The following is an 8,753-nucleotide window of genomic DNA, read 5'->3' on the forward strand; positions in this document are numbered from 1 at the left end:
CATAAGTATGACTATGTTACAACATAGCAACGATAGCTTCAGCTAGTAATGTGCCGGGCGCTCGTCCGTCCCAGTCACCGCAGAAACGAAAACGTTTTCCTCGTAGATTTTGTATCCATAAAGAAACGATCGAGCAGTGCAGTCGTCATGTCCGTAATAAATCCATGAAGCCGTTATGTCCATATGTATGACTATGTTACAACATAGCAACGACTGCTTACAGCTAAACAGTAGCCTTTGGACAAAAGCGCTATATAAATGAGGCCATTTACCATTTATTTACCATTTATGGTGGTTTGGGTTTACCTAATCTTTTATTTTATTACTGGGCAGCTAATATTGTCAAGCTGACATATTGGATCACCATGTTCGCAGATAAGGAGGCAGGGTCCAAAACTAACTTTTTCGCTTACCAGCCAGGCTGGCTGGTAAGTGAAATTTTTTACCAGCCAGGCAGATATTTTACCAGCCAACCAAATAAAAATTGCTTTTAAGTGTTGTGAATTGCTATCAGTATTATTTAACATGTCATTTGGGTCTAATATGCGATTCTCAATCAATATTTTAATAGTATATGCACTAATACTAGTAGCAATGTATGTTAAAATATGAATCACTGTTTCTGATTTTAGCTCAACCAGACTGCAACAGCCCTATATAAACATGAATATCTGACCAGTGGTGGACAAAGTATTCAAAGACATGACTTAAGTGAAAGTTTTTTTTTTAATTCATGTAAAAGTGGCTGCCGGGCAATACAGATAAATCAATTAAGAATAGTTTTGACCAAATACAGATATTTTTATAATATTGCAGGAATGACTGTCTGTGCTTTAACAAAATATTTACACAAATAACATACAAAAAGAATAATCAATAATGCAATTATGACTAAGTGGATAAAATGCAAATAACAAACAGCTAGGAAATCAGGAAGGAACACCTATGCTGTATCACCATATAAACATATACACAATCTAAAATGATATCTATACAGAGTATAATATTGTTATATTGTCCAGCTATATTGCATACATGACAACATGTATCACTGACTTCAGTCTTCATCGGACAGTCCAGTCAAAACACAGCCATCTTGGTCCTCCTGGTCCTCTGGAACATAATCTGGTCTTCTGGAACGGACAGTGTCACTGTGCCACAGGTGAATGGCAGTAGAGGGATCAAAATCATTGACATCTGGTGAGCAAAGCTGGATTGTCATGAGATCTGACAGTGATGAGGATGTGAGATTGGACCTCCAGTCAGTCTTGACCTATATTGAGGAAAAAAAGCATAACACATTGAGTCAGTGAAAATGTACCTTGTTGGCACACAAAGGAAAGTCAATCCTGTGTTACATCAAATGAAAATAAAAAACATCAGTAGATAATAGAAAATACTGCTTGATTGTTTATCTTGATTGAGATAAACATGTCACATGAATACTCTTCGACACACTCGAAGGAGGGATTTTGATTGAGTCTTTACCTGCTTCATTGTACTGAATCCCCGTTCGCAGTCAGCAGTGGAGGCAGGGACCGCTAGCACCAAATCAATCAAGTCAAGCACATCAGGACACTGTTCTCTGTCACGTTGGTTGACTTTTGACCAGGACGTCGTCTGCACCGTCTGTGTTTGTGCATAGATCCTGCTCTTCAATATAGTCCACTGATCTGGTATTTTCTCAACACAGACACCAGCGGAGGTCAGCACTGGTCCAAAATGTTGGCATAGAGCCTCAATCTCTCTATCCCCAAAATCTGGAAATGGCAGAATACATACAGTATAAGAGCCAGATTTGAAAATGGCATTCTACCTATTTTGAAACTGAAACTGCTCTGCTGTTTAAAATTCGGTATTTCGGTATTATTATTGGAACCTGTTCTGACACAAAGAACCAACCTGTTTCTACAGATTCTCTATCAGTCCAGTTCTTGAAACTCGCCAACATGGTTGCACGCAGGACTCCCTCACTAACATCCTGAAACCTGTCATTCAAGCTGTCCCTGAGTCTTGAGAGTAGAGTCTGCCCTGCGGTCTTGACTGCTCTGTCGTCATTCTTTCCCACACTTAACTTGACTCCTTCAAATGTCAGACCACTGGTGGCCTTCATCATTGGCCCTGCCCTTAAGTTGAAAATTATACACATAACACATTACTACAATATTTTTTCTTTTCTTATATCCTTTATCAATTAATTAATTGAATAGTTTATAGTTGCTCACTGCATATTAATGATCATTTAAATAATCACACTGACAAACCTGGTTTCATATTTATCCAGCACAGCCTGGGTGGCAAGCAGGGAGGCGTGTGCCTCTGCCAGGGTGATAGTAGGCTTCTGCAGAGTGGCAGAGAGGCTGCTGAGGTGGCTCAGCACATCAAAAAGGAACCCACAGAACTGTAACAGAGCACTCTCCTTTGCCAAACTGTGGAACTTCTTTGCTTTAGCTTGAGGCACACTACGGACCCCCTGTGCGTCAGGGGATTGAATCTGGAATATACACAGACACAAAAAAAAGACAATGAAGCTGCTGTACTTTATATTACATATTACATTAAGTGTTTGTGTAGGCCAACTATTAATTAATGTGTCAATAACCTGTTCAAGATGCAGCACAATGGCTGGGTATCCCCTCAGGTAGTGGTCCAGCGCTCGAAGAAGGTGGCCCACCCAACGAGTTCCGCCGATTCTTGTTGGCATGAGGGGCTTTGCTTTGAGAGTCGCGTAGCTCTTGATTAGATTAGCCCTGTTTAGGGGACTTTTGTGGTAAAAAGAGTACAGTCCACCCAGTAGTTCATCCATTCTGCGGAACATGGCAGATTCCTTGATGGCATCAGAGAAGGAGAGCTCCAGACGGTGAGCCATGCAATGAACACCAATAACGTAAGTCTTGTCCCCTTTCAGTCTGGTCACAACCCCACTCTTCCCCCCTGACATGACAGCAGCCCCATCTGTGACACAGGCTACAAGTTTCCCCTCCCACCCTTTACAAGCTGCATCCATTTGATTTTTGATGGCTTGAGTAATGTTAGCAGAATCAGCTTTCTCCACAGCTTCAATGCCAATAAATTTCACATTCACATTCCCCTTTGTACAAAAACGTACATAGACTAACTCCTCCTCCTTCACGGCAGTATCTGTGGATCCATCTGATAAAATAGAGCAGAATTTGGTCTCCTCCAACTCCTCTCTGAGTTTGATTTGTTCCGCCTTTGCTATATATTTTGTGAATAACCTACACTCCACTTCATTTCTGTAGGTTTTCCCAACCTTCAGGCCTTTTTTCTCATCCAAGCTGTAAAGAAGGAAAGAGAAAAACATATTCAATTGCTATGAAATAATAAATGAAATTACATATAATAGTGCATCATACTTCATTCATGCTTATGCTGTGAAATATTAACATTCCCAAATCAATAAATTGCTGGAGGCAACAGCCAATAGTAACATTAGGCCACACACTTTACTTTTGATATAAATATCAACAACCATCATGTTCTATCTTGACCACGTTTGTTACATAGTGTGTGTGTGTGTGTGTGTGTGTGTGTGTGTGTGTGTGTGTGTGTGTGTCAGAGAGTGGCGCTTATTTAGCTTAGTTATTGATTAAGCTGTAAGCCGTTACATGTAGTTAACATATAATATAATATTTGGTGGGTAACAAAAACACAAAACATTAACACGAGGTTAGATCAACTTACTTGCACATCCATTTAAAATCTGAAAACGGCCGAGCATTCTTGGCAATCGCATGGGAGGTGCGGAACAGTATTGCCATCTTCTCCTTAGTTGCCTCCGGTAATTTAACCAGAGAGATAACACAGGGTGCCTGTTGAAGAGGCTCTGACACTTTTTCCTCAGCAATCAGGCAGTCTTTGTGGGACTGAGAATTTTCGTGGAATACGATTGTTTCTAGCTTCATGGTGGTGCAGCCAACCACAAACGCATTTCCCCTCCGCTTTCCCTTTGCGTGAGCACTGCAGACATGACAAAACATTTTTTTTTCTTGGGCTGAATGCACTAGCCATGGCCTTGCGACCCGCCATCTCTCGAGGAAATGCCGGCTAACGTTAGCAGGTTTAGGCGGCTGAGACTGAGCGGGAGCGGGAGCAGGAACAACAGCAGCGGCAGCATTATCCTCCGTCTCTTGGTCGTGGCCGCGGGTCTTCGGAGTGTCTGCCTCGGAATCGGCATGCTCTTTTACTTTTCTTTTTGCTTTTTTTGCGGGAGGCTCCACTATATCCGGCCAGCATCTCCACATCCTTGCTTTCTTCTTCGTCTTCTTCTACTACTGAAATGCGTACGACCGTAATGACGGCGCGACGCACTTACGTGACTGTCAGGAAACTAGCAGTTCTACTGGGCGCGCCAAACAACACCAATGGGTACGCTGAATGGTGGCATCACGCGCTTACGTGCCAAAAGATCGTCTCTGCTGAAAAGACACATTACTCTGTCAGGAAACTAGCAGATACCAGCGTCGTTCTCCTCCAGTAACGAAAAATTAAATTTTCGCCGGTAAAAAAAAATAATAACTCGCCAGAGTGGCGAGTGGTCTTAAAAATTTACCAGCCAGAGACAAAATCTACTCGTAATTGGCGAGTGGCGAGTGTTAGTTTTGGACCCTGTAAGGAGGGTCCAATCTGGGCTGATATGGAACTGAGAGCTACGCTCCCCAATCTCAGTTCTAACTGCCCCTCTCCCACTAAAGATCAAAGCATCTGAACTAAACCCAAATTTGGTGGTCCAAAATTCTATTAATATCAGACGACACCTGGAAAAATACTATACAGCGTATACACACATCTTCTCTCTGTATTAGACATGGCCTGATTCAATTTAAGATTGTTCACAGGTTGAATTATTCTAATGACAGACTGGCGAATTTATACCCTAATGTTGAACCAAACTGTCCTAGATGTCAATACTCCCCGGTTTCTTTGGGACACATGTTTTGGTCATGCCCATCTTTGTGTGGATTCTGGTCTTCAATCTTCCAATCGCTCTCAGCCATATCTGGCAAAACACTGCAACCTGAGCCCTTGATAGCTATTTTCGGTGTAGTTAGTGGTGAGTTAAGGTTGTCCCACCTCCACAAAGATGCAATTGCCTTTGCGTCATTACATGCCCGCCGTTTGATTCTACTGAACTGGAAGGGGAAGAACCCTCCTGCCTATGTTCACTGGATTAGAGAGGTAATGTTGGGGTTGGCCCTGGAAAAAAACAGGTATGCAGTACACGGGTTGGAGGGCAAGTATGACAGAACCTGGTCGCAATTCATAACCCATATCAAGAATCTGCCTTTTGCCTGACTTCCTGTCTTTATTAATTAATTCATTAATTTTAATTTCTCTCTCTTTGGCTAACATCCTAGTCTCCTCAATGCTCATGTTATGACTGTTGGGACCTGTGCTTTTATATCAGAAGTCCAGCATGTTGGTGCTATTACCACAATGATCAATACAGATTAGTCTGAGTCCTTTTTGTCCGAGAGTGTGTTTTTTTTTTTCTTCTTTTCTTTTTCCCCGTCTTGTACTGGTGTATGTTTGTTTACCTGTTTGATGCGTGAGTGTTTAAGTAGATGTGTTTGATGGGATGCCACCTGGATGGGGTGGGGGGCGGGTTCACAATTCTTTTAAAAAATAATTATTTGAATGTTTTCAATATTGAAAAATGATAAATAAAGTTGTTAAAAAAAAGGTCTTACATAAGTCAAAGGGCGTGGCCAGGACGGCGCCACGAGTGCGAACGACTGTCATGCTTCACAATACTCTAAACTGTTATAACTTCAGTGTGCATTGTCTGATCTGGTTCAAACTTCTCACGTTTGATGAGAGTCCCACCCTGAACGCGTCGGCACTGCAATATTGACCTGAGGTCAGAGCGCCTCCTAATGGTACCTGGAAATATCATGTTTTTACACTTTTACCGCACCTCCTAAGATAATGATCACCTTTAGCTTTGAGGTACCCGCATGAAACTTTGTAGGTACATAGAACATGTAGAGATGTACAAAAAAGCCTCTTGGACCCATACCCTAAAATCTACAGGAAGTCAGACATTTTGAATTTCATTTGAAATTTGAACCGATTTTTCGCCTTTTGTATGCAGTATTTTAACAAACTCCTCCTAGACCGTTGATCTGATTCCTATCAAACTTTGTGAGCCTGTTCTAGAGGCCTCAATGATGAAAAATCATCAAAAGGTCTTACAAAAGTCAAAGGGCATGGCCAGGACGGCGCCACGAACGCGTACGAACTTCATGCTTTGCCACAATACTCTAAACTGTTATAACTTCAGTGTCCATTGTCCGATCTGGTTCAAACTTCTCATGTTTGATGAGAGTCCCACCCTGAACACGTCTGCACTGCAATTTTGATTAGGGCCCAAACGCTGACAACGTCGGGCAGCGAAGCTCTATTGAAACTGCATTGATTATTTCTAAGGCCTGAGCGCCGACAACGTCGGGCAGCAAAGCCCTATTGAAACGGCATTGATTATTAGGGCCTGAGCGCTGACAACGTCGGGCAGCGAAGCCCTATTGAAACTGTACGGATTCTTATTAGGGCCCAAGCGCCGACAACGTCGGGCAGCAAAGCCCTATTGTTCTTCTTTTTATTATTTCGCAAGTTCGACGGCCTTTTTGGGGGCCTTAACATATTCAGAAGTAGAATTTTTTTTGCATACTAATAGAAAACGACGAAAATTCAATGATTTTAAAGGTTTCATAGTTGGCCACAAAAAAGTGGCTCGCTAGCGCCCCCTAACGCAAAGAAGGATGGCCAGCTCACACCGTAACTCCAATTCACTTGACAGACATGCAGATCCATGTGCTCTACAAAAAATTACATTATGGCACCAAAGTCCGCCTACTGAAATTGTCCGCCATTTTGTGGCCAAAATGTCTGTAAATCATCATTAGACCTAGCTGGTCAAGTGCTATTAAAAGCTTTGTGAAATATACTTGCGTTCAGAAGTTATTAGCCAATGAACATCAGAGGGGCGGGGCTCTACAAATCAATAGACATAACTCCACAATATTTAACCCAATCATCACGAAACTTGCAGGATATGTTGATATCTCCCTGGAACATATCCTGAAAGTTTTATTAAAATCGACCACTCGGGGGCGCTACAGTGAATCAGCCATTTTAGGCGATTTTGAAAATTGAGGCAAGGGAAACTAACCGAGTTATGTGCCATGCGAGGGCCCGTTCATCACAGCTCGCAGTTTTAATTTTGAATGTTTCTTACGAGTTCGACGTGCCTCATGGGGGCCTCAGCATTAAAAAAAATTCACCAAATTTAGTGTGCACCTTGCGGCCTTGTTGAGAAATTTGAGAATTTGGCGGATTCGCATTTGGCCACAAAAGATTTGCTCGCTAGCGCCACCTAGCGTGGAGATTCGCCAGCCCCGGCACACCGTAACTCCGATTGACATGAAATTTTGCAAACATGTGCGGACAGTGGTTTTTTTTCAAAATGTTCCGCCATCTTGGATTAGTTAATCCAGGTTAATTTTCATCAAAATCTAACAATCTGGGTCGCTTACAACAAATTCCCAAAATTGCCATTTTTGGCTGTTTTTGGCCATTCACAGGGGTTGTACTTGATCTATAATCGACTATACCGTTGATCCAATTGATACCAAAATTGGATATATGGTTGGAAAGGCCTTAAGGACAAAAAGTTATCAAAAGATGTCCAGAATATTTAGGGGCGTGGCCAGGGCAACGCCATGACTGCGCTACTATTTTGAACCTTCGCCAAAAGCAACAAAGCTGTTATAACTTTAGCGTTTCTTCTCCAATCTGCTCCAAAATATTCATACTTGATGAGAGTCCCGTCCTGAACACATCTGCACTGCAATATTGACTCACAGTCAGAGCGCCACCTAATGGCGACATGAAATTTGACTGATTTTATGCCCTTTTTCTGAGTAACAGCCCCCCCTCTAGGTTGGGCGTACACGCACAAAATATTTTTTCCTAGATAGACCATGTGGAGATGTACAAAATAGCCTCCTGGACCTACCGCCTAAAGTCAACAGGAAGTGGGCAAAAAGAAAATGTTTTAACCAACTGCGTATCAGCTCTGTGACTGTAAATAGTGGGGGAGGGGAAGGAGAAACACTCAGGGGACTCAGAGATATGTCAGGAAGGCATGGAGAAGATGTGACCTCTCTCACTGTTTAACACCAGATCAACAGTCATGAAACTTTCCACACCTGCTAATGACTTTATACATTTTCTGATCTGCTCCAAACTTCACATGCATCTCAGACAGCTGTCAGTTGAACCTTCGCCATAAACATCAAAACTATTATAACTTCAGTGTTTCTTCTCTGATCTGCTCCAAACTTTCCATACTTGATTAGAGTTCCTTCCTGAACACGTCTGCACTGTAATATTGACTCACAGTCAGAGCGCCACCTACTGGCGACAGGAAATTGATTTTGTGACTTTTTCCAAGTACCAGCCACACCTGGTTATATTTTGACTAATTCCTCTCATTTCAGCCTGCAAGGAGGACACAGGGGGAAGAGGAGGGGTCACAGTAGGGGAAGGAGGAGAGATGTCAAGAAGGCATGGACATATGTGTGAGCTCTGTGACTGAAATGTAGTTTCACTTTGGATCACACCAGCTCAACAGTCACGAAATTTTCCACACCTGCTAATGATTTTATTCATTATCTCATCTGCTCCACACTTCGCACGCACCTCAGACAGCAGTCAGGGAGATAGATGGC

General features: G+C 42.4%; 1 long non-coding RNA gene across 1 annotated transcript; it reads right to left on the reverse strand.

The window, feature by feature from the left end:
- Window positions 1–438: 438 nt before the first annotated feature.
- Window positions 439–2,945, reverse strand: LOC311017225. Its single transcript, XR_014597608.1, has 4 exons — window positions 2,603–2,945; window positions 2,265–2,494; window positions 1,489–1,760; window positions 439–1,273 (listed from the first exon to the last, which is right to left on the reverse strand). It is a non-coding gene; the product is annotated as an uncharacterized lncRNA (long non-coding RNA).
- Window positions 2,946–8,753: the final 5,808 nt, after the last annotated feature.

The sequence above is a fragment of the Eutrigla gurnardus genome (assembly GCF_963514095.1).
Source record: "Eutrigla gurnardus genome assembly, chromosome: 8".
Lineage (NCBI taxonomy): Eukaryota > Metazoa > Chordata > Actinopteri > Perciformes > Triglidae > Eutrigla > Eutrigla gurnardus.